The 27,389-nt window shown below is 35.7% G+C and overlaps 1 pseudogene; it reads left to right on the top strand.

The window, feature by feature from the left end:
• Positions 1-158: 158 nt before the first annotated feature.
• LOC120196387 lies at positions 159-27,389 on the top strand (annotated as a pseudogene).

Below are 27,389 nucleotides of genomic sequence, written 5' to 3'. Positions count from 1 at the left end.
CATTTGAGTATAATTATTAGGAAATATACTAAAAATTGATATTGTATGTGTCTTTATTGGATGCTTGAGTAGATCGAAATCAAGCTCCCGAGTCAAACAAAACTAAAGACAAAGGCAAAGTACCGGATTGATCAACTTTGCATTTTGGATATAATAGCGAGACAATCCAGGTGAGTGTATTTATTATGTACGTATATGTTATGGTAGTCATAGGTATATTATTGATTGTTATATGTATGGTGACTACCAAATGGCACTATGTGTGCAAAACTAAGGAATTCATACTAAGTGTATGAATTTTCGTATGGGCACTATATGTGCAAAACTAAGAAATTCATACTAAATGTATAAATTTTCGTATGGGCACTCGGTGTGCGAACTAAGAAATTCATACTAAGTGTATGAATTTCCGTATCGGAAATATATGTACAAATATAAGAAGTTCATAATAAGTAGGCAAATTTCTGTATTGATAGTGGGTATGCAACTCACGTAAATTATAGTAAGAGTTAAGAAATAACGGTATTAGCACTACCAATGTAAACTATAGAGTTTATAATGAGTTGAGAGAGTTCATTGATCTTATAAAAAATTATTAAAGTAGAAACTATTCTAAGATTAAAAGATTAATGGCCTAGTTGTGCATTTGGCAGAAAGGTGTCAATTATGCCAGTTAGATGAACGGTTAAATACCGTTGAGTAAAAGATAAATGGCCTAGTTGTGCATTTGGCAGAAATGTGTCATTTATGTTAGTTAGATGAACGATTAAATATCGTTGAGTAAAAGATAAATGGCCTAGTTGTGATTTGGCAGAAAGGTGTCAATTATGTCCGTTAGATTAACGGTTAAATACCGTTGAGTAAAAGATAAATGGCCTAGCTATGCATTTGGCAGAAAGGTGTTAATTATGCCAGTTAGATGAACGGTTAAATAACGTTGAGTAAAAGATAAATGGCATAGAAGTGCATTTGGCAGAAAGGTGTCAATTATGCCAATTAGATGAACGGTTAAATACCGTTGAGTAAAAGATAAATGGCCTAGCTGTGTATTTAGCAAAAAGGTGTCAATTATGTCAGTTAGATGAATGGTTAAATACCGTTGAGTAAAAGATAAATGGCCTAGCTGTGTATTTGGCAGAAAGGTGCCAATTATGCCAGTTAGATGAACGGTTAAATATCGTTGAGTAAAAGATAAATGGCCTAGCTGTGCATTTGGCAGAAAAGTGTCAATCATGCAATAGGTAAAAGACTAAAGGAATTATAATGCATTTTGATATAAATGGTGCATAAGTGGTATGAAAGGATGCAATATAGATATAAAATGTACAATAATGCATAATTGGTATGAATGGATGTCATAAAGGAATATGTAAACAGTACATAACGGGTATGAAAGGATGCCCAAATGAAAATACAAAATGTTGTGTTAACAGTATTTAAGGGGCTACCCATAATGATTATAAAATATACATGATCAATTGGCACTTTGGTGCAATACATGTATAGTACGTTCTAATTTAACGTACACCATACAAATAAAGAATAATTGGGAAAATATATAGACGAATAGATAGGTTGGGCCTACTAAGAATAATTTAGATGACTTATTGAAAGAATTATGGTGCAGCTGAGAAGGGCTTATTTGATCCTTATGGATTTTTCAATTTAAATCGTCATTCAATATTCATAAGATATTTATATATAAAGTTTGATATCTTTGCAGTATTATGTCTCACTAAGTAAATATTTAATGTGTGTTGATTTCACGTGTATGTAAAGGAAAAGATCAGTTGCGAAAGGAGTGCAACAGTAGCAGCAACGATCATCAATTAAGGTTGACCTGTCAGTAACGTTAGGACAATCTTATTCCTTTTGAAAACTTAGTTGGCATGTAATGGAACTAAATTAAATATTTTTTAATGTATTTAAATTGATAGTTTTAGTATTTTGCTTCTATGAATATCATACTTTGAGTTTGTTAAAAACTGAAACAAAATTTTACGATTTTTCAAATGATAAAATATTTTAAAAATGATGTGACATCCGTATCTCGTGTACGGAAGAATATACGGGAGATGGGTATTACAAATTTAATCCTCAAATCAATTGATTTCACATAACATTGATGCCACGTGTCACATTCAGTTGGAGGAATAACCTTATTATAATTTAATTTAATTTAATATATTTATTTTCTACCAATCAAAGGGTGACACGTGTCACTCTCTGGTTGAAAGAAAACAAAGAAAAGAAATTGGGGCCATAAGGATTCAAACCTAGATCACATGGGAAACCAAGCATGTACTAAAATATATTAACTTTTAAAAAAATTATATTAACTTATTAGATATATTAATTTAAATATTTTATGTTTATTTTTATTTTAAAATATATATTTTTATATTAAAATATTTTGAAGTTAAGATAAGAATAAAATATATTTAATAATGTAAAGTAAGAATATAATATATTTAATAAATTAGGATAAAATATATACTTTAAAAAGTTAGATTAATAGTAAAATGTGTTTTTAATAGTTTATAAAAAATAAAATATATATTCTTAAATTAAAATTAAAATAAATATTTTTAAATAAAGTTAAAAATAAAATATATTTAATAAGTAAATATGAAAATATTTCTTCATTTATATTAATTTATTAAAAGTAGAATTAAATTGAAAGAATATATAAATAACATGGTTCAATTGTGTGATTAAATAAAAATGAAATTGACCGTATCTTAGTTAAATAAAAATAAAAGTTGTTGGGATTTACAAAGCTCAATTGATCAACCGAAAAAGTGCCAAGAGGGGAAAATTGGCCAAATAAAAATTTTGGGAGTATGAAGATAAAGGATAGGAAATTTGCATAACGATTTATAGTGGTTTGACTTTTCAACTAAGTCTACATCCACTACCTTAGCTCCACACTAAGGATTTTCTAACAAATTCATTAATTTGTTTTTTCTTTTTCTACGCGCAAGAGTAACCTTTTACAACTCCCTAGTTTTCAATGGCTAAACTGGAGCCACAACCCCTTTTACAAAAGGATAAAAGAAATATAAACAAGAAAAACCTCTAGAAGGTAGGAGTTTACAATTTAAGCTCACAAAACACTCTATGTACAAGAGAAAAGGAAAAATAAGATTGAAAGATCTTTTTTTCTTGATGTTGATTGCTTGGATAGGTGTTGTAACCTTCTTCAAGTGTCTTGAACTTGTTTTTATATGATAAAATGAGTTTTTGGAAGTTTCTAGCTGTTGGGATGTTTTGGAGCCATTGAGAACCTTAATTTTGAGCATTAGATGCTCACCTACAACTTCGGTATCGAGATCGAACCTTCCAACGGTTAAAAATATAGTCGTTGAACCCTTAGTATCAATATTCATTCAAGCAGTATCGATACTCATCCATTAGTATCAATACGAACACCATGGCATCGATACCAAATTTGCCTACTGTGATACCAGTCTCGAGACTGCCATGTTGGTCTCGAGACTGAGTGGTATTGGTCTCAAGATTGACATGGGTTTTTTTGTGTGGCTAATTTCAAGAGTTTTGAGTTTTAAAACAATATTTAAAAGTTTGCCAAAGTTAAAAAAACATTTAAAACATAATTTTCAAATTTATTTGAACTTTGAATTATTTTTGAAAATCTTTGAATAAATTTAATTTAGTTCAAAAACATTTTGCTGTTAAATTTGTTATATCAAAATAGGTTCAACAAAAGCGATCATATATATTATTATTTTTTTGAAATCAGTGAGAAAAAATGGACAAAACACAAACATAAATAATTAATATGTAGTTAATCCTTTCATTTTATAATCCTTTATATTAAATATTTTTTTTATTTTAAAAATTATCAGATCAAATTTATAGGTGATCTTTAAAAGAGAAAATATGATATTAAACTATCAAATTATTATGAAAGATGATAGTTAAATAATAGTATAATATATACAGAAAATAAAACATTCATTATTTTATTGTTTATCACATCATTAAAAGATAGATAATAATAGAGTTAATTGTATCATATGTTCTCAATTTATGATCTTCAGTTCAAATTAGTCCACAAATTTTTAAATATTCAAATTTTATCCTTAAATTATCACTATTATTCTAAATTAGTCCTTGAACTTTTAAATATTTTATTTTCATCCCAAGCTTTGATCTTCATCCTAAATTGGTACCCAAACTTTTTGAATATTTCAATTTTATCCTAAATTATTCTTTTATACTAATCACATCTCTTGTTAATAAAATCATTGGGCAAGTTATATTATTATATTTTTGAAAAAATTTAGGTTAAACTATGGTTGAAATGAATTACATATTTAGATGAATTTGGGGATGAAATTGAAAGATCTAAAAGTTTAGAGACCAATTTAGAATGAGATACATAGTTTGGGGATGAAATTCAAATGTTCAAAAGTTTTAAGGACTAATTTAGAATGGGTCATAATTTAAGGATGAAATTAGAATATTTAAAAGTTTAAGGACTAATTTAAAATGAAAGTCATAGTTTAAGAACACATGATGCAATTAACTCATAATAATAAGAATACATTATTTTTAATTTTGATTTAATTAGATCTATATCTAATTCAAATTATACCAAATTTAAATAAATTAAATTCGAGTTACTCCCATTACCATTTTAGATTAAATTAGATAGTAAATGCGAGTAGGGGTGTGCAAATCCGGGTACCCGGATTTTCGGGTACCCGATTTCCGGGTACCAGAACTTTCGGGTCGATGATTTCTCGGCCCGTGTCCCGACCCGGATGTTACGGGTACCCGGTAATCTGGTACCCGGATTTTGCGGGTACCCGGTAATCGGGTACCCGATACCTGGTTTTTAATTTTTTATTTTCAAATTATTAATTTAAAAAAATATATACACAAATTTAAATGTTCGAAAGTTCGAATTACATACTCTAATATCCGAACATAAAATTTAAAATTTAAAAGTTCAAAATACAAAATTTAATAATCCATAATATAAATAATTCATTATATTTTATATAATTATATATAAAAAATAAAAAAATAAAACTAACCAGGTACTCGGGTAACCGGGTACCCCAAAAAACTAGATTTTGTGACCCAGGCCCGACCCGAGAAATGTTGGGCCGGGTACCCGACCCGGCCGGATAATTTTTTTAGAGAATTACCCGCTTTTTTTAGATCATGATCGACGGGTCGACTAATTTTGCACACCCCTAAATACGAGTCAATATTAGACCAACTAAAATTTGAGTCAATTCAATTTAAATGACTACATTCGAATGATCTATTTTGCAAGGACTAGTTAAAAACATGGTTAAAAAACGGGAGATAGAAAAGTAGAATGGAACATTCATTTCAAAATGCGGAAATAAAAAGAGAGAAGAGACTTTGGTCGCTCTCTCTCTCTCTTTTTCAAATCTCTTAATTGTCGCAGAGATCTACACATACACGCATCTTAATATCGCTTGGATCCATCGTCGTCGATCAGCTTTCTTTCTACTCTTATTGATCTTTTCATTGATTCAACCAACAGATCTTAGATTTTAAGAAATGGAGGCGATCGAGGAGTTGTACCAGCTCTCAGATTCCATGAAGCAAGCGGCGGCGTTGCTTGCCGACGAAGATGTTGAAGAAAACTCAAGCTCCAAGAGGTCTTCTACTTTCCTCAACGTTGTGGCCTTCGGCAATGTTGTAAGTAGTTCATCTTTCAAGTTATCTTTTGATTTTCTTGATTCATATGCTTTCAACTTATTATTCTGCTTACTGTAAACTGTTTGGCCCTATATTCTGTATTTGTAGATTGAATTGAGGTTTACTTCTCTTTTGTGTGTGTCAGTTTTAAGTCTTTTCTGTCCGTAGCACGCTGGCAGATTAGATCTTTGGATTTTGGGGGGTTTTGTGGGTTTATATGGGTTTATATTTCCATGTGATTGTTTTTTTCCTGATTTCTAATTACCTAATTTATGGGGAATCTAAGCAACAGAGAAGAAACCCTTAGCTGATTTTTCCTTTTCTCGTATGTTCGGAAGGGTTTTGAGTAGGAAAAGGCACCATTGCTTAGTTGAAGAAGCTTGAATGTCATACAGGGTCTTCAGAATTTGAGTTACTGTGTTCTCATTCTAAACGACATGTTTGCTAGTATTATTAGGAATTTTACTGTAATATTGTGGTTTTGCTTTTCTTTTAATTTGTTTGCATATTGATATGTCGGATTGATTTTTTTTCTTCCACCCTTTTTTGCGGTTGACAAAATTAGGGCTCTGGGAAATCTGCAGTTTTAAACAGTTTAATTGGACACCCTATTCTGGTAAGTCCGCTAACTCATGTTTCTTTTCCTTGGATATCAGTTTTGTTGCTGGTTGAACTGAAGTTTTTCCTTCCTTTATTATCCAGCCAACTGGTGAAAATGGTATTACCGGGGCTCCTATTAGCATTGATTTACAGAAGGATGGTTCTTTAAGCAGCAAATCAATTATTCTGCAGATTGATAACAAATCTCAACAAGTTTCTGCACGTTAGTATATATATTCGAGGCTCACAATTTTACAATTACATATGCATTTTCTTTTGAGTTATGGTAAATGGTAATACATTGTGGCTCTAGCTAGAAACATCTTCCTAGGACGCACATTGCCTTAAAATTACTGTGGAAGTGGTTGAGTCCCAAAGAATACATCTTTGAAGGGTTTGTTGATGTCTGAGATGCATTAGATGTATGTATTTGAAACCAATTTTCTGTTGATAAATAGGCTAGAAAATGAAGCTAGAGTATTTGGACCGGAGCCATAGTAAACCTCAAAACTGGCTAATGGATCATACCGTGTAACTGTTTCACATCTGACAAGTGTGGGATGTATATTAGTAACTTCTTTGAAACCTACACATATATTGCTTGATTTTTTTTGTTGTTCTATAGGTGCGTTGCGGCATTCTTTACAAGATAGGTTGAGTAAGAGTTCCTCAGGAAAGAACCGAGATGAGATATATCTTAAGTTGCGCACAAGTACAGGTTGGTGCTCTATGTTATATATGATTTTTAAATTTTCCTCGTCTTAACATAATTTTCAGAAGCTTGTCTTGTTTATGGATACACACATTGAATGCTTTGATTTTAAAGAATGTTCACAAGTATTATGCTGGTATAATGAAATTATCTTTTTAATGCATCAAAGTTTTATCTGAATTTCAAGAAGATGAGAGGACATCTATATATGATAAACTAATTGGATTGAATCATTTGTTATGTCTATGTATAACAATGCTCTTCATGCATGAGAGAAAATTTAGAAATGTGAACATCCTTCACAATCTGTGTTAGATCTATTTTTGTGAAAAACAACCCAGTGAATTATTTTGAGTTTCAATTCAAGCCTTGCAAAATGGCTAAATGTCTTTGGCACTAGGCTGTTTGGGTTTAGCTCTTTTAAGTGGAAAAACATTTTACAAATAAAAAGGCCTTAAATTATGATAGAAATGCTGACTTCTTCAGAGCTATAATGGGAGTTAACTCTGGGAAACTTCACTTTCTTCCATTAGAAGGCTGTTGATGGTGACACTACTTAAAAGTGTAAATTTCTGCTGCTAGTTGGTTCATTTGATTCCATGCTATAATTTTATTGTTTGCTACAATACCTAACTTTAATTTGACACGACTTTTATTTCTCAGCACCTCCCCTGAAATTAATTGACTTGCCTGGGCTGGATCAACGGATTATGGATGAATCAATGGTAAGTGTTGGTTAATGATTTAAGAACATTCCGTTTACAGGTTTTTTTTCTTAGTGTTATATTTTATTTTGGTGGATACTCTATTTATTCTTGTGATGGATATTCTTTTATCAGTTTACCTGCAGTTTTTAGGTATATGGTATGAGTTGCTATAGATCACAAATGACATGGTATTTAATAACAAATTTTGGTGTTGACTTTTGTGTAGGTTAGTGATTATGCGGAGCATAATGATGCCATTTTATTAGTTATTGTTCCTGCGGCCCAAGCACCTGAAATTGCTTCATCACGAGCACTCCGTCTTGCCAAAGAGTATGATGGAGAAGGTAAATGAACATTGCGTGTAGTTTTATTTACTTATTTTTTTCTTTGACAAGGGCTGAATTAGTTCATTGAGTGAATAATTTTTCCTCTCTTCTCCTTGAGTTGTGTTTTCGCTACCTTTATTCTTCCAGGAATCATCTTTAGTGATCAAACAGTCAGCTTTTCTTGTTGATGATAGGTACTAGAACCGTTGGTTTAATTACCAAAATAGATCAAGCTGCCTCTGAGCAAAAAGCCCTTGCTGCGGTTCAGGCTCTCCTGTTAAATCAGGGACCACCAAAGACAGTTGATATCCCATGGGTTGCATTAATTGGTCAATCAGTTTCAATAGCTTCTGCACAGTCTGGATCAGAAAACTCTTTGGAAACAACATGGAGAGCAGAGAGTGAAAGCCTCAAATCCATACTAACTGGAACTCCTCTGAGCAAGCTAGGAAGAATAGCTTTGGTTGATACTCTTGCACAGCAGATTCGTAAGCGCATGAAAGTCCGGCTTCCAAATCTCCTCTCTGGGTAAATATTCTCAACTTACTTTCATGCTTCTGTATGGTCTTTTATGCCGCCAAAATGCTGTAAATGGATTTTTGCCCTTCTTGTTTAACTTTCACTTCTATAAACAAGCACCTGTCAAAAAGTTTAATCAATAATTCTTTATGGAAATTTATTGAGCAAATCTTCATTTCTAAGTTGATTAGTCCTGCAAATTACCTGTACATTGGATATGTATTGTATGTTTAGAAGTTGCTAATAACCAAAGTTCTATATAGTAGTGTCAGGTCATCAGACATATTTAGACCCTAAGGTTGTAGATATATTGATGCATATATGGATTACCCCTAAAAATGGATTCAATTAGAAAAAATGGCATAGTAAAAATTGCATTTCTTTCATCACAATCTCCATCAAAACATTATAAAAACATGTAAAATTACAAGACTAGATCTATTCGGTGTATGAATCATATTATGTTAAATCGCACAACACAGAATGCTCCTCCTTGCAAAGTTATAGTTATTTGTACCCTCTCTATACTTTTATTTTAAACACTTTATTATAGTTATCATCATTTTCTAGTCATATTATATAATGTTTTTTGCATTTTACTTTTCCTTGATATTGTTGGGATATAATAGATATATTTCAACTGTTCATTGTCAAATATTCTTTTATAAAATGATATTTTAGGTTTACTTAGTATATCTGTAAAATCTGCAATATTTTTTTGATTATCTTCCATAAAATGGAAAAAGAATATAGGATTATTTATGACTATCTATGGATGCACGGCATGACCCATCCTTTTATCAAGTAACATAATTGAATCTATGTGCCATGATGTTCAGAATGCTATAAATGAAATTGATTAATTTGAAAAGGGGGCAACTTAATGTAGATGCATATTATCAATTTTTACTTTTCCAAGTATGGAAGTGTTTTTAATCCCAATTTACTCCATATTCTTATCCCTGACACCTTTGTGTCTATCTAGGTTACAAGGAAAGTCCCAAATTGTTCAGGATGAATTGGTAAGGCTTGGTGAACAGATGGTTGAGAGTGCTGAGGGTACAAGGGCTATTGCATTAGAACTTTGTCGTGAATTTGAGGATAAATTTCTGCAACACATTACAACTGGTGAGGTGAGTGATAAATTTACCAAACCTACATTATTAAAGAAAAATGACATAGTATAGTTTTTGTCATTGCTGGAAGTGTGTAGTGCTTCTTCGTAAATCTTCATGGAGAAATATCAACGGTTCCTATGTTGAATATTGAATAGTGTAATTCCTGTTTATTATGGTAGAGCCTGTCCATAGTATGGATGATGAGCTTCCTAAAATAAGGATCTGTTGTAGTAGCTTTTGTTAAACACATGGAAAATTGTCATGTACTAATGATTTAGAAGCCCGTACTACCTTTATCTTCTGTCATGCTGTATACTATATAACATTGATTGTTAGGCAAGAAAATTTTGCTGGTGGGTGCCAATTTTTAATTGGCTAACATATAACCATTTAAAGAACCTTTTGAGTTAATCGCCCCCTTGTTTTATATTTTCTTTTTCTGTCTCCAGTCTTACATCCCAAAAAGTCATTAACTTTCTTGTTTCAAACATACCAACCGCAATAAGGATGTTTTCATGCAGGGTTCTGGCTGGAAAATTGTTGCTAGCTTTGAGGGGAATTTTCCTAATAGGATTAAGCAACTTCCAATAGATAGACATTTTGATCTCAATAATGTCAAACGGGTATGTCCTGTCCCAATTTTTTGTTCATTTTATTTATTCAGTATCTTCTGTTGCTTTTCAGAAACTTTCAATTCTCTGACTTTTTTTTATAGAAGTTTGAGGTCTCATTAAAAACTCCCTTCGTATTCGTTCACATACTAAAGGTATGTTAACGAACATTGAAAGGAAGAAAAGAGTACCTCAAATTTTATTGATAAAATACCCGATACAAAAGACACCACGGAATATCCTCTCATGGTGATGTACACCATTACAACATACACCTTAACCACATATAACCTCATCCAAAGCCACAGTTTAATCACCTTACATCTAATTACACCACCAACAGTAGGAATAAAACAGCGCTACAGAACATAATACAAATTAAAAGCAACACCTATAACCATATAGACTAAAACAACCACAATTGAAGAGACAAGATCTATTGGGACTCGTCTTCTTCAGGAGCCCACCCAAGAGTTTGGTTTGAATGAGGGCTTTATCTCATGCACCATGACCTTGAAGAAGTTGTCACCAACCTTCAATTCCACCATCGCATCAATTCTCGCATCAGCCTTTGTGAGGACTTGAATTTTTGCCCGATCAAAGGATGATGGAGACTGACAACTTTCGTCGATAGCTAGTAATAAACCTCACTTATCAGCAATGTTCTTGAAAGTATCCCAATTCCATGCGTGAAAAGGAACACTCTCGCAAACTAACCATACTCGACGACACTCCATTACCAAACTCTCTGACCAAGCTTCGACTAAAGAGAACCACTCTGCGAGAATCTTTGATTTATCGTTCTTCACACTTCTCAAAGAAATATTGTCTTCGAAAATCATTAAAATCGCATTACCAGCAGCTCTCATTAAGGTGAAGCCAGTGAGGCCCTTCGCTTGCATTTGTCTGGCGAGATGACCAATTTTGACAAAGTCCTTGCACCACCCCACTAGACGATTGCTCAACACCTGAAGTTTTTCTTCATCTTTAAAATGATTCTTCCTCGAAACATCTTCCATTCCGGACTTGCGAAGAACACCTGTCGAGGTTTGAATTTAGCGAAAGAAACACCAATTTTGTTGCCGTCGATACGAGAGCCATTCATTTTTGAGATCGCTCTCCTTGCTTCTTCGATTGATGCGAAACGAATAAAACCAAAGCGAACTCCTTTTGAATTCCTTTTATTTGGGATAAAAGCATCAAGTACCCGACCATGAGAGCAAAATAAAGATCCAAAGCTCTCCCAATGGATCTTCTCTTTTCAACAAATAATGTGAAGCATCTAGACTTGTCAACTCTGCACCCCTTTGTGATTGACTCCCTGGATCCCTCGTGTACACCATTTACTGCAGACTTGTCATCGCAACAGACCGCTATAGCAGGCACATGAATACTAGGAGATGCTACAGAAGTTGGATTTGGCAATGGCAGTACTGGAGGAACATGAGAACCTCCATACTTGTCCAAAGCATCAGAATCTGTAACTACTACTCTTTTAACAACAAGATTCTTCCTTGCCATCTCGATGTGCAATAAGGACTTCAACTTAGCATCAAAAACCATTTTCTGAAGGGCATCCTTGGCAGCAACTGCAAATTTAACAGTTGAGAAGAGAGCGAAACCCTTGGGCTTATCTCCCTTGAAGCTCAAATGCGAATCTTCAAAACCTGGAAGCCATCTCAGAAAATTCTGCAGCTCTCTCTCTTTGACATCTTCAGGCAGGCCCATAATGAAAATAGTGTGAACTACATGATGAGAAGGGTGAGATGGCAGAGAATGCGCGGTTGCAGAGGGTGGAGGAACTTGGACCGGAGGTCTCTACTGAAGAGAAGGGAGGATTCCAGCACCCGATATGTGACGAAACTGTTGAAGTAAAAAATCCAGTGACTAGACGAAATTCCTGCAAGCTCAGCGATGGAATGCTGTGACTGCCGGCGAAGAAAAGAAGGGTGGAGGTGATGAAGAGATTCCAACAGGAAAAACTTAAGTCTGAGGAAAGAAGAAGCTACGCAGAAGACCTTCAACTAACCATCAGAGATGGTTTAGAACGGGAGAACACCTTGACAGAACCAAGGCTGTTCTGTTTTTGACTAACCGGACAAAGAAAGAATCTCAGATGATGACAGCGAAGTCCGGACGCTAGAAGAAGGGATTAGTTCGCAAGAAAGCGACGAGCCTAGTGGAATGAGGGTGAACTGGAGACGGACGCCGGCGTAAATCGATGAAAAATGGCGTTTAGATCTGCGCCGATTGAATGACTTTCTCGTAAATCTGATCTGGAAAATGGAATCAGAGTGAGGAGACGATCTTCCAGAGGAAAACCGACGGCCAACGGATGACGGAGTGTGGCGGCGGACGGCGGCCTGCTGTCGGCGGTCGGCGGGTGTCGGACGGCTGTTGGCGGACGTCAGACGGCGATGGTAAAGAAGAAAAGATGAATGAAAACAAAAACACCTTGAAACCAAGAGAGAAGCGGGAGCTTCTCTCACTAGGTTTGAAATTCAAAAATGGTTTTTTGCGATGATAATAATATTACATTTCTCTGACTTTGTTTATTTATTCTGTCAGATTGTGTTAGAAGCTGATGGTTACCAACCGTATTTGATATCTCCTGAAAAGGGTTTGAGATCTCTAATAAAAGGGGGTGTTGGAGCTGGCGAAAGAACCAGCACGTCTTTGTGTTGATGAGGTAAGTCTAGTGTTAGAATTGTTCTTTCCATATCCATTTTGCCTTGAACTTGGAAATTTTGGCCAGTTCAAAAGACTTTTCACTTCTCATGGATAATGTAGAATTTAGTTTGTAACTTTTTCGTTAGTTTAGAATCTTTTGACGTTGTGCAAGTTGTGTTGTACCCTTCTTTATTGTTGCTGCATTACTGTGCGGTTGTACTGTGTGCTCTTAAATTATAGAATTGCTCTACTCTTTCTTGTGAATTGAGTACTTTCTTTCTATTACCCTCTTCCCAAGAATTTTAATCAATTATTTTAATTTGGGTGCTTTAATAGTTCTCCGCTTTAATAGTTCTCCTTTAACTCATTATTTCAAGAGTATTGTCAATTATTTTAATTTGGTTGATTTAATATATCTCGTTTAACTCATTATTTGCATAATTTAGCTTTACCTGTGTTTCTATATTGATTTCTGTGTGGGTTCTTTGTGTACTAAACAGGTACACCGTGTGCTAATAGATATAGTTTCTGCTGCTGCAAATGCTACACCTGGTTTGGGAAGGTACCCCCCATTCAAGAGAGAGGTATCATATCTTAAAATTGGTTGCTTTCTTTTATATTCTATTTTTTCATACCTTCTCTATTTAATTTCAACTTTACTAGTTTAGAACTGTTTTACCCTTTTCCCTTGTGTAAGGGTTAGCTTTTTTTTTTTTGAAGGTTGTGGCCATTGCAAGTTCTGCCTTGGATGGATTTAAAAATGAAGCAAAAAGAATGGTTGTTGCACTTGTTGATATGGAGCGAGCTTTTGTGCCGCCTCAGCACTTTATTCGATTGGTGCAAAGGAGGTATTTACCGCCAGTTTTCCACCTTATATACTTTCCAGTATTTACAACTAACTTTCTCTATGACGTCAATTCATTTTATTTACTTTAGAATGGAAAGACAGCGGCGGGAGGAGGAGATGAAGAATCGGTCCTCAAAGAAGGGACATGAAGCTGAGCAGGCGATACTGAATAGGGTAGGTTCTTTCTTGAATGTTTTTAACTTTTGGAGGTTGGAGAAGATGGACATCTGTAGCGATATTGCAGACTTCTCATTTCTTTTAAAGTACTAGTGTCCAGCAAATATCCGATGGACATGTTACACATTTATATGCACCCAAAATACAACCAGAAACTTTGAAACAATTGGTGCACCCATTTACATCACTTTCATGCAATAAATTGTTCATGTTATACTGGATTTGGATTTATATTCTTTGCTGAGCGTTGCTTTTATGTTTTCTTTTCCTAGGCAGCAAGTCCTCAACCAAGTGGTCAGCAAACTGGTGGAACCTTGAAGACATTGAAGGAGAAATTTGGGCAGTCTGAGAAGGAGGTGCAGGAGACCCCTGCTTTGAAGACCGCTGGTGCTGATAAAGAAATAACTGCAGGTCTGTTTATTGACTCACATTCTGTTTCTTGATTATAACTGAAACCTCAAGTTCTTGGTAATACTATTTTTGAGCCTTGTTTTAATGTTGTGCTCTTGAATACGTGTTCATTTATAGAAAATTTATATGCAATCTTTGATATCCTGTAGAAGTGTAAAATATGAACTTCTGAGGATTGGAACTGCTTTATTTGTTTTAATATGCTCACTATAAGTAAATTGTGTTCGTTATGCCTTAAGAAATTGAACCCATTCAGTCACATTCTAGATTTAGCATTTTGGTTTTGTTTAGGCCTTCCCTCCATCCTCTTCTTTCTCCTTGGTTATTTGTAGAAGCTAACATAAGTTTTAATTTTTAACTATCTGAAATATGGGCTCCTGAATAGAATAAATTTTGCCTTCTATAACGATTATAGCTCATTTACTTTCCTTATTGTTTTTTTTACAAGAATTGAAGGCCTCGTTAAAAACCCCCTTCATGATTGAGGAACTCAAAATGATTTCCTTGTTCAGAGGAAGGAGGAAAAGAGTGCCTTATACTTCATTAATAATAAATATACAGAAGATTTAGTACAACAAGATAAAACCCTTACATACAACCCAAAGAACCCAAAATAAAATACCCCTACAAATCACACTGAAATTAGCCAATACCAGATTTTGCCAACCCATCAGCTTCTATGTTAGCTGTCCTAGCAATCCATCTAATAACCCATCTAATGAGGTTAAGGTGTTTGTTGTAATGGTGTACATCTCCATGAGAGGATATTCCGTGGTGTCTTTTGTATCGGGTATTATTATCAGTAATGTCCTACTATGAGGGAGGTTTTTAATGAGGCCTTCTATTTCTATAAAAAAAAGTCTATCTGCTATATCCCTGACAATTGATGCATACAAATCAGGGCAATTAGCACCATTCTTAACCCATTCCGCTGCCATTTTACAATTTGATTCTACAATCAGACGACCCTGAATACCTCTTGGCAATGGATCAAAAAAATATAAACCTTTCTGAACAACCTTTAACTCCATCAAAATTCGGTGGACCCGGACCAGAAGCCTCCTTAAAGGAACCTAAAAACAATCTTGTATAATCTCTAAATAAAACAACCATATAACAACTAACACATGCTAAAAAAAATGAGAGAGAGAGAGAAACGTAGAGAGGGAGAGTCTCAAAGGAAAGTTAGTCTCCGATGAGAACTAGACGGTGTTCATCGACAATCTTAGTAGGAGGGTGTCTCGACGTTCATTAAGGGATATTTTCATAGTCCATGGTTTTATTGAGAGATTCTTCATTCCCAAAGTCACTAGGAATCCAAAATACAAATTTTCAACTTTTGCTTTTGTTCAGTTTAAGAGTGAGAATGGTTTGAAGAGGGCAGTCAAGGTCTTAAATGGTGTTCTGATAGACGGGAGAATGATTTCAGTTGGTCCTGCAAGATATAAGGGAGCTTCCTCCTGGTCTGAGGGAAAGAATGTTTCTTCAAAGAAGGTCCTCAGTCAGAACATTGTTGGAACATCTAATTCCAATCAGGCGAAAGTTTTAACCAATTGTTTTAGGGATACTAGGTCTTACAAAGATGCTTTGTTGTCAAATAGAAGTGCAATGGGAAATAAGGCGATATAATCCGATGATATTCAGAGGGGGAAAGTGAAGAAAAACACTCTGGAAATGCATATTCCTTCCGAAAGCTCCAATTGGGTTAAAAGGTCATTAACGGGGATTATTAAACATTCATTGCAGATTGAGTCAGTCAAGAAGGCGCTAATTAAAGATGGTTTCGAAGTCCAAATTACGAGATGGGGACATGTGTGGAATTCTTGTGTGATTGTCTTTAATTCATCGAAAGATATGAGGGATACTTGGTTGAAGAGAAAAGAAGAACTAGAGTTATGGTTTGATCGATTAGCCCCTTTGTTGAATGATGATGGTGTCCCAATGGCCTTTTGTTTGGTGGAACTAGTGGGGTTTCCTCTGTTATGTTGGAATGATCAGTTCTTCGAACAAATAGCAGGGAGATGAGGGTCTATTCAAGGCTGAGAGACATGAAATTCTGGCATGGGAGCGTTTTGAATGTTAGACCTGAAAGAGAGGAGGAATGGACCAGTAAGGAGGGGAATTTTCAGCCCTCAAAAGATGCTCAACAGATAGTGGAAGTGGAGGTTGCAGGAGAGTTGTCAGATGGTGATAGAACTAGATTCATTTCGGGTTCCGACTTTAGAAGAGCTAAAAGATGCTTGTTAAGGGAAGCTTATGAACAGGTGTCAATATCAACAGCTTCTTCAGATTTTTCGATTTTAGTTGAGGAAGCCTTAGCAACTTGGGAAATCAGCAAGTTATTGGGGGTGTCATTTAAGAAAGGGAAGGAGGCTTTTCTGGATAAGATTATCAGCTTGGAGAAAGCTTTGAATAAGGCCAATCAAGGTGATCTTGATGAGGGTGTAGATTGTGGACTAGTTAATGATGAAGATTAATTTTACGATTGCTTCATGGAATGTTAGATGTTTGAGGAGAAAAGAAAAGCAGAGGGCTATTCAGAGGTTAATTGATAAAAATCACCCACAGTTTCTTTGACTGCAAGAAACGAAAATGGATAAGATTCCCAGATCTCTGCTTAGAAGAAAGGGGCTTAGTAATTTTAAAGGTGTCCTTGAAACTCCATCGGTTGGCTCATCAGGGGGTTTAATGAGTTGTTGGGATGATAAAATTTTCGAATTAGAAAATCAGTTTATTTATAGAAGATTCATTGTCTTATCTAGGAAATTTCGGGTCACTAATTTCAGTTGTATTTTCATCAATGTTTATGGCCCTTCAGTAGAGGAGGAGTGTTTTTTTGAAGAGTTGAGCTTATTCATTAGTGGTCAGAGGGCTGCTATTTGTGTAGGGGGGACTTAATGTATATCTGCATGATGAAGAGAAGATTGGAAGAACTCAAAACAAGAATTCAATGAGGATATTTAATCTTTTTATGCTGCAAACAGGCTTAATTGATCTACCCTTAAATGGAGGAAGGTTTACTTTGTGCAATAATCAAGATACCCCTACTCATGTTAGATTAGACCAGTTTTTGGTTGATGGCCAATTCCTTGTTGCATTTCCTGATTTGGTGCAAACCTTACTGCCTAGATCTCTTTCAGACCATAATGCTCTACTGTTGGAGAATGGAGGTGTCAATTGGGGTAAAAAGCCTTTTAAACTTTTTAACTATCTCATGGAAGAAGTTGGGTTTGAGGATTTGGTCAGATCTTCAATTCAAGAAAGGAAGAATCAGCAGAGGAAGGCTGTAATTTATAGTATTCTGAGAAATACAAAAACTTCTATCAAGAATTGGGCGGGCAGGAGAGACCAATTTCCAGGGGCTAGTATTTCAGCCTTAGAATCGAGGATCCACAGTCTAGAACTGGAAATCCAACAGGTGCAGATGGTGCTAACAGTTGAATAGCAGCAGAGTTAATTTCAGCAAGAATAGAACTGTGGAGACTCTATAAAATAGAGGAGCAAATCTGGTTTCAAAATTCCAGATCAAAATGGATAGAAGATGGGGATAGAAATACAAGATTCTTCCATAATTGTGCTTCGATTTGGAAGAGGAGGAATGCTTTGAATGCTTTGAATATTGGGGGTAATGTCATTCAAGAACCGTCTGTCATTAAGACCACTATTAGAGACCACTTCTTTAAGATTTTTAATGAGCATTCGACTTTAGAGTTGGAAGAGATAAGGTTGAATTTTCCTAGTATTTCAGTTGAGCAGAATCTATGTTTAGAGAAGGAATTTTCAGAGGAGGAAGTCTGGGAGACTATACAATCTTGTGATAGTAATAAAGCGCCGGGACCGGATGGTCTAAATATGGGCTTCTTCAAAAGGTTTTGGCATGTCCTCAAAGTTGATATTATGAAATTTTTTCATGATTTTTATTTCGGGAAAGATTGGGAACATGGGGTTAATCATACCTTTATCACTCATTCCAAAGGTTTCTAACATTGGCGGTCTAGATGACTTTAGGCCAATTAGCCTAGTTGGTGGGTTGTATAAGATCATTTCTAAGTGTTTGTCGAGGAGATCGAGGGGGTTGCATTTCAGACATTATTAGTCCAACTCAGTTTGCCTTCATACCAGGTAGACATATTCTGGACTGTTCTTTAATTGCTAATGAAGGAGTGGATTATTAGAGAAAAAATGGACTTAAGGGCTGTGTATTCAAGGTTGATTTCAAGAAAGCTTATGATTCTGTTGAGTGGTTTATTTTATTTAAAATAATGGAGAAAATGGGCTTTGGTTCCAGGTGGAGAGGCTGGATTGAGCAGTGTGTAACCACAGCTTCTGTTTCGGTTCTTGTAAATGGAGTTCCTTCTGAGGAATTCTCAATGACTAAAGGTCTTCGACAGGGTTGTTCTTTGTCTCCTTTGTTGTTTAACTTAGTAGGGGAGCTACTTAATCTACTGATTCGAAGGGCCGTGTCACAGGGTTTATTTTCTGGAATGGTGATTGGTAGAGAACAGGGGCCTGTAAATGTGTCCCATTTACAGTTTGCTGTTGATTTGATTATATTTTCTGGTGACTGGAAAATGCAAATTCTGAATGTCAAAAGGGTGCTTCGAGTTTTTCAAGTGGTTTCTGATCTACAGCTGAATTTGAAGAAGAGTAAATTGTTTGGTGTTAATGTTAACGAGGAGGAACTACTGGAATGGGCTACTTCTATTTGATGTTCAATTGGCAGATTTCCTTCTGAATATCTAGGGCTTCCCCTTGGTGCTACTAGAAATTCTGCAGCTATTTGGGAACCTGTCATTAATAATTTTTTTAACAAGCTAACCAGGTGGAAGGAAGCATCTCTTTCTTTACCAGGGAGACTAGTGTTAATTAAGGCGGTTCTTTGTTCGCTTCCTACATATTATCTGTCCATATTTAAAATTCCAGCTTCGGTTCTTAAAACCCTTAACTCTATTATGTCTAATTTCCTATGGGGAGGGGGAAATGGCATTAGAAAAATTCACTGGGTTAGCTGGTCCAATGTTAGCAAGCCGAAGAGTGAAGGGGGCTTAGGAGTTCTTAATCTTAACTTGATGAATAGAGCGCTTTTGGGGAAATGGATTTCGAGGTTTGCCAATGATAGGGACTCAGTTTGGAGGGAAGTTGTTTGTGCCAAATATAGACTCGATTCTTCAGTTTTAATTCTTGACAGTAAGTTTCCATCTAAGGTATCCTGGATTTGGAGATCACTGCTAAATAATTATTTTAAAGAAGACTTCTTTGGCACTAAATTTAGAAGCATGTGTAGTTTTCATGTTGGTGATGGTAAATATATTCGGTTTTGGCAAAATCTTTGGGCTGTGGATCATCCACTTGATGTCATTTTCCCAAGACTATTTTCTATTTCCATAAATCAGTTTGGAAAATTATCTGAATTTGGGGAGTATATCTCTAGCGTTTGGACTTGGGATGTCAAGTTTAAAAGAAATCTTCATGACTGGGAACTTGAACAATGGTCTAACTTGTTGGCTATCATTACAAATTTTTTACTCTCTCCGGAATTTCCTGATCGGGTGATCTGGAAAGGTACTGGGGATGGGGCTTTTACTGTTAGATCAGCTGTTAATCTATGTTCATCGGAGACTTTGGGATCGGAGGACTTTTTCTGGAAGAAGATTATTTGGAGAGGTATACTGCCTCCAAGAGTATAGTGTTTTCTTTGGCAGATCGCTCATGGGAAACTGGCTGTTAGGACTGAACTTGTCAAAAGAGGTGTTCAAGGAATTGAAGATGTGTTGTGTCCCCTATGCAAGATGCCGGATGAGTCTCCCTCATTTGTTTTTCTCTTGTTCGGTGGTGTGGTCCCTTTGGAATAAGTTCTAAGTTTTTGGAGGATTTGTTCCATTCTACCAACGGATGCTCAAAGCTTCTTTCTAGCTTGGGATGGTTTAAAGTCCAACTCTATGATTTGGCCTTTTATTCCAGGGGTCGTACTTTGGACCACTTGGAAAATGAGGAATTTCGTGGTGTTCGAAGGGGGAAAGGTTGATAAGGCAGAATTCTTCTTTTTAGCAAGGTTTAGGCTTGCTTCTTGGTTCTTAGCAAAGTATAAAGAAGTGTCTATTCCTAAGGACTCACTCATTTCTGATTCTTCACTTGGGGACTTAGTTTCTCTCAGGTCTAATCAGATTCCACCTACTTTACTTTGGTCTCCTCCTTTGGGTTTTGTTAAATTAAATGTTGATGTTGCCACTACAAGGGATTGGAAGAAAAGCGGGTTAGGGGGAGTTTTAAAAGATTACTCAGGTTCTACTATAGGCTATTTCAAGGTATCTGCTGGTCCGGGACCTCTTACGTTGATGGAGTTGAAGGCTATTCTTATAGGGTTATCTTTCTTTGCAAATTATCGACAGAGGATCAAGGACCGTCTGATTTTAGAGAGTGATAGTAGGGTGGCTGTGGATTGGATTAAGGGGGATGAATTATGTCCTGTTGTATATGCCTTATTGATTAAAGATATTGTTCATAGGCTTAATGCTTTTGAAGGTGTTGTTAGATGGGTTAATAGGACAACCAATTTAGAGGCTGATGCCTTAGCTAAAGAAGGCATAGGCTGAGTTAGTAAAGTTGTTGATGGTTGTTTAGGGTTGTTTCTTGATTTTCTAGGTTTTATAAGGGGATTACTAGTGTTGTTTTCGTTGATTCTGAGTTTTTAGTTTGGGTGTTTTATGGGTGTTTCCACCTTTTTTGGTTCTGGTGGGGTGTTTTGTTGGTTGTATTGTTGGTTGTATCTTATGTATTTTATTGTTCAATAAAATCCTAAGGCACTCTTTTCCTCCTTCTGCTGATTAAGGAGCTTCCTTACAAGCTCCATTAATCAAGAAGGGGGTTTTTAACGAGGCCTGAAATTCTTATAAAAAAAATCCTATATAATCTCTTAAAATACCCGCAATTCCACTTCTCTTCCAATCAAAACTGGTAGCAGCATCCACATTCAATTTTACAAAACCCTTAGGAGGGGGGGACCAAGGTATCGTAGAGAAAATCGATTTGTTGTTGGGGAAATAAGAATCCCCAAGGGAGGGGTCACTTATAAGAGAGTCCAATGATATATCAAGATCTTTAAACTTAGCTAAGAACCAAGATGCAAGCCTAATCCTTGCTAAGAAAAATAAGTTAGTCTGGTCTAACTTCCCACCTTCGAAAACAATTACATTCCTAGCTTTCCAAACAGTCCAAATAACAACACCTAGAATAAAATTCCAAATAGCAGAACTAAGATTCAGTTCTTCCCAAGCTAGGAGGAAGCTGTGCGCATTGTCTTGAAAAAACGAATTAATACTCCAATATTGCAAGATTTTGTTCCAAAGTGACCACACGACATGACAAGAAAAAAATAAATGATTAGAAGATTCATCCACCAAATAACATAGGGGACAAGAAAGGTCAATAATACCCATAACTCCTCTTTTAACCAATTCAACCTTTACAGGCAGCTTGTTAAAGACCACCTACCACATAAAAAATTCAACTCTTAGTGGCACCAAACCATTCCACAAAATATTCTTCCAGAAAAGGTTATCGTGAGAAACCGAGGAACAAAACTTCACACATGAACTAACAAAGTAAACACCAGCCTCGTCCCCTTTCCAAATCAGTCCATCGTTTGCCTCTTTAGACAGGCAGAAATTAGAAATGGTAAACATCAGATTAGCCCACTTTTCAAATTCCCAATCTACCAAAGTCCTCCTCAACTGAATATTCCAAATCTATCCCAGAGGACTGAACTCCCCAAATTCAATTAATTTGCCACTCTGATTAGAAGAAATAGAAAACAACCTCGGGAAAGAAACCTTGAGTGGGCAGTCCATTGCCCATTGGTCTTGCCAAAACCGAATTAACTGACCATTACCAACTTGAATTCTGCACATACTACGAAATTTTGAGCCAAATAAGTCTTCTTTAAAATGATTATTAACCACTGAGCTCCATATCCAAGAAGCTTGAGCTGGAACCTTGCTATTGAACAATAATAAATAAGGATCTAGGTTGTATTTAGAGCATATCAACCTCCAATCAGGATTCCAATCATTAGCAAACCTCCAAGACCATTTTCCCAAAAGGGCTCTGTTCATATTAATAAGATTCAACACTCCCAAACCTCCCTCATTCTTGGGTTTGCACACAGTGGGCCAACTAATCCAAAGAACCTTTTTCTTCTCCATTCCACCTCCCCATAAGTAATTAGACATAATGGAATTGAGTTTAGAATTAACCGAGGATGGAATTTTAAATAGAGACAAGTAATAAGTAGGCAGTGAACAAAGAACCGATTTAATCAAGACTAACCTCCCTGCCAACGAAAGAGCGAGCTTTCCAACTAGCAAGTTTCATGTAAAAGTTTTGAACAACTGGATCCCAAAGTTGGGAAGAATTCCTTTTTGCACCAAGAGGAAGGCCTAGATAATCAGAAGGGAAACTCCCAACTGCACAACCAATGGTCGACACCCACTCCTCTACCTCCTCTTGAGCCGTATTGACTCCAAATAACCTGCTTTTCTTTAGGTTCAATTTAAGGCCAGACATGACTTCAAACACTCTTAGAACCCTCTTAACATTTAAAATTTGTTTCTTCGAAGCCCCACAAAAAATAATCAAATCATCTGCAAATTGCAAATGAGAAAAATCGATAGCAGTGTCATTCCTGCCAATCTGCAGTCCACAAAACAGCCCTTCAGAGACTGCCTTTTGCAGCAGTAGATTTAGGAGTTCCCCAACTAAGTAAAAAAGCAATGGAGACAAAGAACAACCTTGACGGAGACCCCTAGCCATGGGAAATTCCTGAGAAGGGACCCCATTAATTAAAACTGAAATCGAAGCTGTCATAATACACTGTCTAATCCAACTCCTCCATTTGATTCCGAATCCCATTTTCTCCATAACTTGAAATAAAATAGCCCAATCCACTGTATCATAGGCCTTCCTAAAACCTGCTTTGAACACGCAACCTTGAAGTCCTTTTTTCCTCCAAAAGTCTACCCCCTCATTAGCAATAAGAGAGCAATCTAATATTTGATGTCCTGGAATGAAGGCAAACTGCTTAGGACTGATTAGATCATTAATGCAATTCCTTGGTCTCCTCGAGAGACATTTTGAAAGGAGCTTGTACAACACTCCCACAAGGCTTATAAGTCTAAAATCATCAAGTCCATCAATATTAGACACCTTGGGAATAAGAGTAATGAAAGTATGATTTATTCCATGTTCCCAATCTTTCCCCAGGTGAAAGTTATGAAAAAATTTCAGAATATCAACCTTGAGAACATACCAAAATCTTTTGAAGAAGCCCATATTTAAATCATCCGGCCCGGGAGCTTTATTGCTATCACAAGATTTTAGAGTGCCAAATTTCTTCCTCCGTAAATTCTTTTTCTAAGATCAAACTCTGCTCCAATGAAATTCATTATGTTATCTGTTATCTTGATTTAGATTTCAAAAATTCCATAGACATTGCATTTTGTGGTACGCAATGTGTCCCTAACCTTTCATGGTTAATTGCCTTCCACAATTTCCCCCCAACACTCTGCACTTTTGTAATTGTTTAAATGTGATCTATACAATCTTATTTTCTCTAACAATGCTGCTTTTAACAGTTTTTATTTATTCATTTATCTGTAGGATTCTTGCTGAAGAAGAGTGCTAAAACTAATGGGTGGAGTAGGCGATGGTTTGTTTTGAATGAGAAGACTGGAAAGGTTTGAAAATTTTCTCATTTTGTTAAGACACCCAGATCTATTTGTAAATTGGAATGGCACTATACATACTGTCTCTTGTGCTATAAGCTGCTATACGAATTTTATTGTAATTAGATTTTCATGTGGATAGTATCAACACTGGAGCATGGTATCAAAACTTGCTAGATGCTTATAGCTGTGCCATTGCCCTATGATTTAGAAATGAATTATGTTCTTCTCCAAAATAGAAAAAGAGAATGATGTTATTGAATCCTGATGTATATGCCATCTATTTTTCTAAAAATTGTGTGATTGTGATTCAGTGATACATTATTTTGATACAAGTTTTGAAATGGTTGGATGAATTTTGATCTGTCCATATCTCAGCTTGGCTACACCAAAAAGCAAGAGGAAAAACATTTTCGAGGTGTCATTGTGTTAGAGGTACTAAGACATTTTCTTTACCTTTTAGTTTTGAGGCCACTGTTATTATGTATATGCTAAATGTTTTCACCATTGCAGGTAATGAGTTTTAACTGTTTTGGTGTGTTACTTGCATATTTTAGATTACAGCTTTGATGTATAAATAAGTGTATGTATGTATGTATGTATATATATATATTAGTATTTCAATCTTAACAAAACTGGAAATAGATATAATGTCTATAAGTGGTAAAATTCTATCCAATCGATCTCTGATCAGATATTAGTTAGATTTATGTATAAATAGATAAATGTCACTTTATAATTTAGGATAATAAATATGATGTCCTTATGGCTTATACATCAAAAAAATGTTTTACTTGTATTCTTACTTTGGTATAGTATGGTTCTCTCTGTGTTAAGCCTCTTATTTTTTATATAGGATGCATTAAATGTTCAACTAGATCTATTTATTTCCTCATTGAAGTTTCTGCCCATTGTCAATTTTGGGTAAGGTATATGAGGCATTGGGTCGTTTTCTTCTTAAATAAACCTTGACTTGGCCAGAAATCAGAATATATTGTAATCGGAGTTAGGGGGTCTGCTTTCAAACTAATGTAACAATTGAAATTACAAATTGATATAATATATACATTTATGATCTCAGAACAAAATATTTGGGTTTCTCAGCATTTAAACATAAGCTGATATGGTTTCTTGTAAAAGGTTGATATGCAGATGTACTTTAAAAGCATTCTGAAACTTATTAGCCTTGGGAGATACTGATGTTTAGACTCAATTTTAGCACTGCTCTCAACTGTTATGAGTTTTCATCTTTTCTGCCTAAAGGATGTTCTTTTTACTTGCTGTTGTATTGGCAATTGTTTGTTTTCTCGACCGTCATTTGCCAGGTTATTAGGACTTCACCTGCCTGTGGGCCTGCCAACTTTTGTTATAATTCACGACTTTTAAATTTTTCTTGATTTGTCCTGTGCAGGAATGCAGTATTGAAGAGGTACAGGATGAGGAAGAACCGGCCCCAAAAAGTTCGAAAGATAAAAAGGCCAATGGCCCGGATAAGCAACCTAGTCTTGTGTTCAAGATAACAAGCAAGATTCCTTATAAAACTGTTTTGAAAGGTATGTTTTCTTTCTCTTTCTTCCATCTATTGAATAATGTTTCTTGACCCTCTTGTCTATTACGATTTCACATTATTAATCATTTATTGAAAAATTGTTTGCAACTCCTGTTTCTCTTGCAGCTCACAGTGCTGTTGTGTTGAAGGCTGAAAGTATGGCTGATAAGGTTGAATGGATAAGCAAATTATCAAAAGTTATTCAACCTTCTGTAGGGCCCATGAAAGGTGTGGCTGGAGGTCCTGAAATGCGACAGAGTCGATCAGATGGTTCTCTTGTAAGTTAATTAATCTTATTTCCATGCCATTTAAAAAAAAAATTGGATTTTTTTTGGGTTCTGTCAGCACAAAGATTAGCCTTTCTTTTCCTTGGAATTTACGTTTCCAGAATATCTTTTAGGACCTTAAATTCTCCTTCATTGTCATGTGCAGGATACAATGACTCGAAGACCTGTTGATCCTGAGGAAGAACTTCGATGGATGTCTCAAGAAGTTCGTGGTTATGTTGAAGCTGTATTGAACAGTTTAGCTGCCAATGTCCCCAAAGTAAGCCTAGTTCTTCAACTCCTGCTGTCTATTCTGGTAGTGGAATGTGAGAAATCTTATGTCTGTTTTCGTTATGGTTGAGCAGGCTGTTGTTCTTTGCCAAGTAGAGAAAGCTAAGGAAGACATGCTAAATCAGTTATATAGTTCTGTCAGGTTGGATACCCTTCTATTTCTATTTCTGTATCCGTGAAACTCTATCAGGCCTCGCCTTGGAAGCAGATATCTTCTTTGATGGTCTGTTGGTTTTTGCATAATGTGCCATGAAGAGAAATTTTGTAATCTTCTTACGTGCTTCTTCCGTGGAAATCTTTGCTGAAAATGTGATGTTTTTCGAATGTGTAGTGCTCAAAGCACGAATAAGATTGAGGAGCTACTTCAAGAGGATCAAAATGTAAAGCGCAGAAGGGAGCGTATCCAAAAGCAATCATCACTTCTTTCAAAATTAACACGCCAACTTAGCATACACGACAATCGAGCTGCTTCTGCTTCTGATTGGTCTGATGCTGGGACTAGTGCAGGTGTGTAGTACTCTTTGAAAAGGGCTGAATTATATTTGTTTAATTTTCAAGTGCAAAGGATGCCTTACGTAGCATCTGACTGTAGATAGCACCGAAAAGCTACATTTCTATATTCCTGTTGAAAGCTCCTAAAAACATTTCCTGTTGGATACTTTGGGCTTACATTCCATTGAACCTCACCTAAATATTCACGGTTCACATTAAGTCGCCTGTTTTGATTGAGACTGGCTTTGGGTTGATCGCTGTCAACGTCGATAGCTTTATTTTGTGTTGACATCTTAAATCTTGGGATTATCGTGTTTGCAGAAAGCAGCCCAAGAACAAATGGTTCCGCTGGTGATGACTGGAGGTCTGCATTTGATGCAGCTGCTGCTAATGGCCCCGTGGACTACAGGAGGTCTGGATCTAATGGTCCAGCACAGAACGGTGATGTGAATTCTCGATCAGGGTCCAACAGCCGTCGCACCCCTAACCGTATGCCACCAGGACCAACCCAGTCCGGCTCTGGTTACAGATTAGTGGCTCATAATTTCTAATTATGGGAAGCCCATTTCATGATCTCAAGCATTTCACATTTTACAGAAATTATGTAAAATTAAATATGAAAAAATACTGTATTTTATAAACAAAATATATTTCACAGTTTTGACACA

This window comes from Hibiscus syriacus, unplaced genomic scaffold (assembly GCF_006381635.1).
Source record: "Hibiscus syriacus cultivar Baekdansim isolate YM2019G1 unplaced genomic scaffold, ASM638163v2 tig00117032_pilon, whole genome shotgun sequence".
Classification (NCBI taxonomy): Eukaryota; Viridiplantae; Streptophyta; class Magnoliopsida; order Malvales; family Malvaceae; genus Hibiscus; species Hibiscus syriacus.
This window is presented reverse-complemented; position numbering and strand designations above follow the sequence as displayed.